The 10,000-nt window shown below is 42.2% G+C and overlaps 1 protein-coding gene across 2 annotated transcripts in view; it reads right to left on the bottom strand.

The window, feature by feature from the left end:
* The window catches only part of Cad87A (cadherin 87A), a 324,473-nt gene extending 316,568 nt beyond the window's left edge, over nucleotides 1-7,905 (bottom strand). For both annotated transcript variants that reach the window (XM_076187818.1, XM_076187819.1), the window contains exon 1: nucleotides 7,605-7,905. The gene's annotated coding sequence lies outside the window, so the exon portion shown is untranslated. The remainder of the gene's footprint in view (nucleotides 1-7,604) is intronic.
* Nucleotides 7,906-10,000: the final 2,095 nt, after the last annotated feature.

Genomic DNA, 10,000 nt, shown 5'->3' with positions numbered 1-10,000 from the left:
TTCTTTGCTGTTCCAGTGTTCTCTCTGGTTTATACATACAATGCAACCTCCGAAGAAGCCTCGGGGGGTTGCCAGATTCTACATATATTTACATATATACAAGAATTGCTATATTTAAATTGAAAAAAAAAATCGTCGCGTCGAATTGAGCAAAGATGACAGGCACCGGACAGGCGCCGTTTCTATTGTAGTCGAAAAGCGCGGTCTCTTTTGTCTGACGCAGGCGTCCTGAGCGTTGGCTTGAAAATCTATTCCTCGGGTCACTAGGGACAATAGAATGTCTCTTGGCTTGAGATCCGGAGGAACAATAGAGGGTCCCTCGAGAGTTGACTTGAAGACGTTGGCGAACTGCTCACTCCATATGCGTGTGTGCGCGCGTGTGTATGCTGGACATGGAAGGGGTTGACATCAAATCTATGAAATTTCGGAATTACCTCTTTCAGAAAGGATTACTATGGATGACTTTAAAAACTGATTTAACAAACATTTTGTGAGTCACACACACACACGCACACACACACACACACACACAGTGTGTGTGTGTGTGTGTGTGTGTGTGTGTGTGTGTGTGTGTGTGTGTGTGTGTGTGTGTGTGTGTGTGTGTGTGTGTGTGTGTGTGTGTGTGTGTGTGTGTGTGTGTGTGTGTGTGTGTGTGTGTGTGTGTGTGTGTGTGTGTGTGTGTGCGTGTGTACTGTACACACACACACAAACAGTACTTGGTAGACACAAATTTTATGTTTTGGGGTTTAAATATATAAGAAGCTTAGAGAGAGGTAAAGGGCCTGTTCCTGTCTCCAAACCTTATCATTGCTTCAAGCAAAGTTGATGTCATTCATATTTCCTGAGACGCCAGTCTCGGTGACCTCATCCTTTCTCACTACACCCAGTCTCTCGCACCAACCTGTTGCACCTCGTTTTTCACAGGATCTTGCTGAGCCCACTCTATCGACACCTCACTGTCGTACTTTCTTTTTTTGGAAAATACCTTTCTATACGTTGCAATTGGCTAAAGATTGTTTTAGTTGTTGTTGTTTTTTTCCTAGCTATTTGCCAAAAGAATTAGTTCAATTCTGGCGATTTTTTGTCCCAAGTATGTCTTACTTAGATCCTTTGAATCAGCAAAATGAGACGGATTTTTTCTGTTTTGTTTTGTTTTGTATAATTTATTTTTGTTTTGTTTTTCTTTCTTTGCTGGCCGATGTCAAACGACTTTATTTAATGCCAGAGAAACTGGACTTCACGGACTCGCACATACTGCGCCAACGCAGTCCACCCCCACCCCCATCTTTTTTTCTAATTCTCACCAATCACAGCCGTCAACCAGGTCACAAGTTCACTGCATTATCGCAAGGGAGTGAACGGGGACGGACGCACACAGGAAGTCTAGAAAGAGAGAGAGCGGGGAAAGAAAGACGGAGAGTGAGAGAGAAAGAGAAAAAAGAGAGAGAGAGAGAGAGAGAGAGAGAGAGAGAGAGAGAGAGAGAGAGAGAGAGAGAGAGAGAGAGAGAGAGAGAGAGAGAGAGAGAGAGAGAGAGAGAGAGAGAGAGAGAGAGAGAGAGGCAGACAGGCAGACAAACAAAGAAACAGACAGAAAGACAGACAAAAGAGAGAGGTGAGCGGGTGGGCAGAGAAGGGAAGTAGTATTGGGGAGTGTGCGTGGAGGTGAAAGAAAAAGTGAGAGGGAAATGAGAAAAAGTCGAGAGGCGAAAAGAAGGGAAAGGAAAGGCACTTGTCTTGAGCGGGGTTAGGGAGGGAGACTGGCCAGGAACCTGGAAAATGAGAATCAAGGAGAGGGAGGCAGGGGAGGAGGGGCAGTGAACTGGAAATAAGATGGAAGTGGGATAGCAGAGTGGAGAGAAGGAAGAGTTATGGAAGTGATGGGGCAGAGACAGATGGGGAAGAAGGAGACGGCAATCAAACAAAGGTTTATTGTTAGGGGAAGGGAAAGTGAGGCCTTTTGACAGGTAAGAGAGTGACGTGGTATTTTTAACAACGGTGTTGCGTCATCACTTGAAATCTTACGTGACATAATAACAACAACATCAGTATATTATCGTATAGATTGAGTAGCGGGCTTTGTGAAATGTGGACGCGACATTGCAAAGCTACATCTTAGACTGTAAACCATCTGATCTTATAATGAATTACAAATTCTATCAATAAACTCAGTTGTGCCGAGAAGTGACAAAAGCTATCGATCCTCACGGAGAACGCTATGAATAAAGAAAATCATAGCAACACAAAAAAAAATAAAAACTTAATATTTTGTTTGATGTATTCATGAACAATATATTTAGGGTTAGTCCAACTAGTGAAAAGGGCTAGAAGAAACATAAGCAATGTGGATCATAAGGAAAAGTAATGGAACGACGAATCAGTTCTGAGTGATGAGACATGTTGCGAATTCTGCAACAAATGTAATCATAACAAGAAACAATGGCTAGTGATGTCATCACAGTAGCAATGATGGTACTTATATTGCATTCAAATACAGGAGATGTAATGGTATAGAAAGAGCCGATATGAAGGGAATGAATTTCAGTCTTCTTGAAAACATGAAGGGGCTAATTTCCAAAAACTTGTGTTGGTTGAAATAAGATCTGAATTAAAAGATAGACTCATAAATTAAAATGCTTGAGCAAGTATTTTGTATGACTCTGAATAAAAAATTAAATGCATCAGGAAGTTCAAAGTAAACACAAAGAATATATTGATGAAAACAACCGATAGAAATAAAAAAAATTAAATAATAAGAAAACTATAACGAGCAAATTAGAATTTCAAGTTGAAAGGGTAGGACACTTGATAGTGAGCCATGATGACAAAGATAAAGTGGGAAAGACAAAAAGTGAGACTTAAAATTGTAAGGAAGAGACAAAAGCGCTTGGGGTGGAGATTGTATAGTTGAGGGTTGCTGGAGTGGACATTCTACAGTTGATTATGGCTCGTGATACATAACGTAACCTGACCTAACCTAACGTAACCTAACCTGGCCTGGTCTAACCCGACCTGACCTAATCTAACCAAACCAAACTAACCTAACCGAATCTAACCTAACCTAACCTAACCTAGCCTATGTTAATTGCGGTAGAGATTCTGCACTTGGTCAGTGTGGGAGGGGAGAAATTTTACAATTGACCCCATCTGTCAAAGAAAACCGGAAAAATTATGCTTAAAATCAAATGATGTCATGCAAGAATGCTGATAATGTTACAGAAGGCATTCTCTTGAGGATCAAGTAGTTGGTACATTCAAGTAAAGAACAAGATGATTTTAACCTTATAACTGGTATCAAGGCCATAAATCATGTTGAACAACCTTGGATTATAGAATATACTCCTATTACTAGAAATTCAATATACGAGAAATACTTCATAACCATATATATAGAAGAAATAGAGTACACAAAATTTACAATGTCTCACTTTTTAACTGCCAAAATCTGGCTACAGATATCAAAGAACAAAAATATTAAAGTTGTTGTCACAGTCATGAAATCTGAGTGTAAGGCAACCAAAAAAAAGAAAGCTCCATGACGAGCACAAGGAGAACCCCCTTGACTATTAATCGCAGGACAAATATTTTGTATCCTGCAGATATGGAAGAAGGAACAGGATGGATCATGACTTCTAGAAAAAAAAAATGGTCCAGCCAGTTTTCAGTAGATTAGAAACAAAAACTGAGTCCAGGGAACTAATCAAAGATAAAAAAAATAATCTGTACATTAATTGGAACTTAGTTACATGAGTAATTAGACAAAACTAAACGGTATGACACCAGATTAGCAGGCCTTTCTTCATGTTCCAAAATAAAGAAAATAAGGAAACATTGGTATAGGAATAGCAAAAACCTACACAGTATACATACGAGTATATATAGATATATGCATATAAACACGGTCAATGGATTAGAGTCTGTGTGTATATATATGTATACACACACACACACACACACACATATATATATATATATATATATATATATATATATGCGTAAATAACCACTAGGAAAAAGTAAACTAACGAAGCAGAGCGCTTTCGTGTAATTACATCTTCAGTGTATCTGCACTGAAGATGTAATTACACGAAAGCGCTCTGCTTCGTTAGTTTACTTTTTCCTAGTGGTTATTTACGCATTTGTGAACACACGCTCCTGGTGTTTTTATTGCATATATATATATATATATATATATTTATACATATGTATATATGCATACACACACATGTATATATATATATATATATATATATGCACATACAGTATACATATATATATATATGTGTGTGTGTGTGTGTGTGTGTGTGTGTGTGTGTGTGTGTGTGTGTGTGTGTGTGTGTGTGTGTGTGTGTGTGTGTGTGTGTGTGTGTGTGTGTGTGTGTGTGTGTGTGTGTATGTGCGTACATACATTGTAAAGAGGTATTTTATACAATTTTCTTTTACTGTATTTCCTGTATTTTACTGTATTTCAATCCTGAATATTATGTACGGTATTTTTTCTGTTCTTCTTTGTAAGTTTATATACGAAATTTTGTTATTCTACTACATATTTGTTATGACTTCAAAGGATATTTAGTAATTTTCTTAGTAGTTTGATATGTTTATAGAAGCACTAAACTTTACAGAAAAGAAAATATTTACCAGCTCTTTTTACGAAAGTTTTATGTATTATTCTCTGCCCTTTTATAAAGGAATATCTTCTACCTCCTTCTACATATTTGTTAGGTTATATACAAAGCTACACTAATTTATCATACTACATATGTTTTATGAGTTCATACAAAATTTTGCAATTCTTTAAAGCATTCTGACGTATTTACATAAGCACCATAAATTGTACAGAAAGCTTACGAAAGCATTTTACTCGCTCTTTTTTCATAGTTGCAATAAGTTGTTATACTACATATGTTTTATGACATCAAACGATATTTTTTTAATTTTTCATGTACTTTCAAATATTTACCATAAAAAGCCAAAAATTTTTACCAACACTTTTCCGTAACCTCTATAATTATTTATTGCATTATATATCGTGTCTGATTAATTTCTTTTACGTGTTTTACAAAGTCATTAAAGCGAGTTTGATGGTTTATCCACCAGTCAATGTTTATGTGTACTCTGTTGTTGAAGAGTCTCCGTCAGCCAAATGTTTGTTTTCCCAAAAGTCCATTATGCTTCATAACTGTCAGCAATAGATCCGTTCATCCAAGGGCCAGTCTTCCTTGTGTCCGCTGACCACTTTTCGTTTTGGGGCACCGTCGCTACCAGCAGAAACGGGAACACCTGGGCAGCCGCCAACTGGATTTGTTCTTGTGGTACCGTTGAAGTCTCCTGAAATGTCGGCCTGTGTCCTCGGCCCTGTAGGCTCGACAAGCCAACAAGGAAATATCTACCACTGTAAACAATTTCTATTCTGAATTCATCGTTGTGCTGTATTCTGAACGGATCGCCGCTGGCGATTATATTTGTTTTTGAGTTATCTAGAGTACGTATGTGGAGGCCATTTTTTTCACGTTGTTTGTACAGTATTTGTTAGAAAGGGGAGAGAGGAGGTATGGATGAAGTTTGGATCAGTGGTAATGTTGCAGTCATTCTTATGAGAGGTGCACTTATCATTTAGTTACTATTTTGATGTCAACGTTGTTGTCGTCATGGGGCATTCCACACGTATATAGCTGTGGGGATTTTGTGTGACCCGATGGAAAACATGGTAAAATATTCTAGAGAAACAATAATGACGAGGGAGTTTACTTGGATCCACAAGTTATACCAGGGCGTAAACCGAGCTAATGGACCACTGGGCCACCATAGCAGTCGTCATCAAAACATTTCTCTCAACCGCAAGAACCCTGCCCGCCTGAGAATAGTTACTTCCTGTCGTAGGGTGTCTGGGCTGTATTTCTTACAGATTCAAGAAATCGTCTGCTTTCACTGGAGCAAGAACGAAGACTCTCTTCTTCTGTGCCGTTCCCTGGAACTGTCGAGACCGGAATGCGGACCGGACATACCAGGTGGTTGGTGTGGCAAGAGCCGTGGAGTTCTGACTGACGGTCGCGGTTCTCTTCGTCATCGAAGTCGCCGTCGTGATACTTTTCTATTCCTGGTGATGGCACGAGAAATGGGCCTCCTGAGAAGAGTTGGAGGAGGAGGAGGAGGAGGAAGGAAGACTAGTCCATTAGTGGCATTTTAGCATCTCAGCCTCCCCGGCATTCCCCAAGCTTCCTTGTCTTTTTCTTCATCACCATTCCCACCATCATCATCGCCATTATAATTTCCATCATTATCACTTTCATCAATATAATTTCCATTATTATCATCAGTATCATCATCCTTTTTTTCTACTAATTAGTAGTAGAAGCAGTAGTAATGTCAGTAGTAGTAGTAGTAGTAGTAGTAGTAGTAGTAGTAGTAGTAGTAGTAGTAGTAGTAGTAGTAGTAGTAGTAGTAGTAGTAGTAGTAGAAGTTGTTGTTGTTGTAGTATTCGTTGTACTTACACATGCATTCAATTGCCATATAGTGAAACAGGAGAAATATTTTGGGGTTGATGACTGGTAAAGGTCTACGAGTACGTGAGACCGACAGAGCAGATGTGAAGAAAACAGGACAGACCTGCCGTCATTTCACAAAGCCCAACCCAGCCAGCCAGCCAGCCAGCAAGACAGCAAGACAGTCGAGGAAAGAGCACAACCGCAAGAATAGAGATGGCTTCCGCAATCAGTGAGGAGAAAGACTGTAGAATCGACGGAAGTCAGATTATGTTCGTGTATGTCTATTCACCTTGTATTTACCTACTTGTGTTTTACGACAATAAACCTACGCTCGTAGGCTTCTGTCTCTTATTTTCCAATTAGCATATATAATGTGTGTGTATTCACCTTGGTCTTTGGATCACGTGCTGAACCCGTGATCGAAAGATATTTCCCTCCCGGAAGAGAGCTCAGAACTCGTATGACCGATTTATAGGTAATGGTGTGACCTTACACGCACATACACACCCAATTCCCCGCCCACGAGAGTTGGAGTAACGACTCGAAGCGCAGCGATACTGAAATTATTTCAGCCCTAGGCAGGATTCGAACCCGAACCACCGTAGTGACAGTCGGGGACTCTACCAACCGCGCCACCGAGTGTGTGTGTGTGTGTGTGTGTGTGTGTGTGTGTGTGTGTGTGTGTGTGTGTGTGTGTGTGTGTGTGTGTGTGTGTGTGTGTGTGTGTGTGTGTGTGTGTGTGTGTGTGTGTGTGTGTGTGTGTGTGTGTGTGTGTGTGTGTGTGTGTGTGTGTATGTGTGTGTTTGTGTGTGTGTGTGTTTATAGGTGCGCGTGTGCGCGCGCGTATGTGTGCGTGCAGGATATGGCTGAAACAAGAGTTAAGGCAGGGTAAGGCAGAAGGATAGGCAGCAGGATTTGGGTGAACCACTAGGACGCCCAAGTAGCGCAAAAGAATACAGGACCGATGACATTTCCCAGGCCCGCTACGGGGTACTTTCTTCATAATGGAATATATAAGAACAGTGTAGGGGGATGGAGGAAGAGGAGAGTGGAGGTGTACCTAGCTTATTTCGTCCTAGTTCATTCTCCTTCACCTACTCCTCCGTTCTTTCATCTCACCTGGCCACTGACGGGGGGGGTTTCCTGCTGCTTCTCCTAGTAACGGTGTCAGCGCGAGCCTGCCTGCCTACCTGCCTGAACGTGGCGGCGGCTTGGGGCCCTCAGCTTCTTCGTCCTGTGGTTTCCTTGCAAACTGTGTACATCCTCGCTCACTAGCCGTCAACACACTCACTTCCTCACTGAACTCACAAAATCACAACTTAACACAAGCACTGCTTCCCAGGTCACTAAAACATCGTATATTGAAAAGGGAACCCACGTGAAGAACCGCGCACACTCACTGTTCTGACCTCACTGGATTCTTTCTTCAAGTGGGTCTCATACCTTGAGGCCCGCGGCGCGCAAAGATGCCGGCGGTCGCCATAGGGATTTTTTCAGTGACTGTCATTTTCTAAGCTGGTAACTTATTCTTGACAACTAAACGATAACTGTAACTAACGAAGATGAAATGTAGATCAAACAGAGAGGGCAAAGGGGAAAGACGCCATATGCACCTGTAAAGTAGATATCAACTCTGAAGACAACTCCTGATTCCTCCCTGCTCCTCTACATCCCCAACCTCCTCCTCCTCTTCCTCCTCTTCCCCTCACCACACTCCCTCCATCCCACCTGCACTTCCACCTCTGAAAAAAACTATGTAGCTTGGTGTGGATCGTACAGGTTAGACGATCACCAGCTCCTATACACGCTTTCAGCAAACCAGACACCCTCATCTATTTGCAAAGGCAGACGAAGGAACTTCCAAGATGACGAGATCCCTACCTAACACAAGAGACTCTGGATAACACGGTCGTGGACTCGCGTGCCCGAAGGAGTATCTGTCATTTGTGCAGATGGGAGGGGTCAAAGGTGTGGCAGCTGGTGACCGATGTCGTTGGTTGTTTACTACCAAGGAAGGAGAACAGAATGAAATATTCCACAGGTGAAAGGTTGCGAACCACCACAGGAAACTGTTCCTCCTCACCTCCTCAAGTCACCCCTCCGCTATCGAGTCGTTCTTTAGATTGAGTAAAATTTGTGCGTTAGGGTGCGTCATTGTAGGCAAAGTGTTCATGGAGGTAACCTTAACCCATATGTGTCTTCCCTAGGTTGAATAAGATGGTCTTTTGCCAGCCAGAGTAAAATGTTTAATAGGTTTCATCATAGTCCTGGGCAAGCAACGGAGTAAGACCAAGTTTGTTAACCTCTTCTCTACGGATGTTATTTAAGCTAATGGAAAATGTCACTCACTGTAGCGGAGGAGTTGATACGTAACAAAAAAAAATTGTGTTTCTGTGGATTCGCCGCCCTGTAAATAAATAAAAAAGAACAACACCTCGGTCACGAATCTACGCATGCTGCGGCCGCTTAGGGGAGTGGCTATGACCCTGAGTCAGCACCAAACCAACACCGCGGGACGACTACAACCAACAGCACCATAACCCCCACCCTATCTACACTCCTACCTTCGCCTCAACTACCGCCACAACCCAGAATCACGTGCATGAACACTCCAGCAATACAAAGCCTGCAAAGGTGAGCGGGCGACCCCCATAAGTACAAAATGCCAAACTAATCTGGTCCTTATGTAGTGATGATGGTAGGATGGTTTTCCCTTGTACTCATACTTTCCACTTGCAACAGCGACGAGGCGGCGCAGCAATGGCAGACACCAATCGACCATCCGGGAGACCAAACACCTCAGCCAGCCAGCCAGCCAACCAACCGATTACTTCGATACGGGACTGCCACCGGGGATCCAGCGACGCGCGGTCTCGCCTTCAGCTGCAGGTGTAACGCCATAGGACCGCTAGTGAGCGCGGTAATGTTACAGATCATTTTGTAGGAGGAGAAGTAGCTTTATCAAGGGTTATTTAATTCATTCTACTTCAAGTTTTTTTAAGCCTGATAGCATACTCTATAGATAACGATCTGGCCTGCGGCACCTGGCAATATTCCTTACGTGAAGGTTGACTTCCGGACCGGAGGAGCTGAGGCCATTTTCAGTATCCATCCTCCTACCTGGTGACATAATTCTTCGCTCAGGCCAACAATAGAATTTAGTCGTGTTTATTTGGCGTAACGGTGACGCTCAGGGTGAAGGATTGCAGAGAATTGGTTGGCCTTGCCGCCCAGCAAGACACACATAACATTATGTCGTTGATAAAGTCTGTCTCCTCCTATGAGGCATCTTTGTTCTTGACCTCATTCTGCAACTCATGAGCCTATATTTCTGTCCCCAGTGACCACGAGTGCTTGTCATTTACCCTGACGACTGTAAGAGGAGGCACAGGATAGGTGTTGGCTTTGGATGCACGTGAGGACTTCTTGGTGTAGGTTCCGCACTTTTTAATTCTTTATATTTCTTCCAATCGTAGTAACAGTCTGCCACAAAACTAAAGCCCTCTGACTCAAAA

Source organism: Oratosquilla oratoria, chromosome 7 (genome assembly GCF_046742065.1).
Source record: "Oratosquilla oratoria isolate Oo_2021 chromosome 7, ASM4674206v1, whole genome shotgun sequence".
NCBI classification, from domain to species: Eukaryota; Metazoa; Arthropoda; class Malacostraca; order Stomatopoda; family Squillidae; genus Oratosquilla; species Oratosquilla oratoria.
Note: the sequence above shows the minus strand (reverse complement) of the source record. Positions and strands in the feature narration are given on the sequence as shown.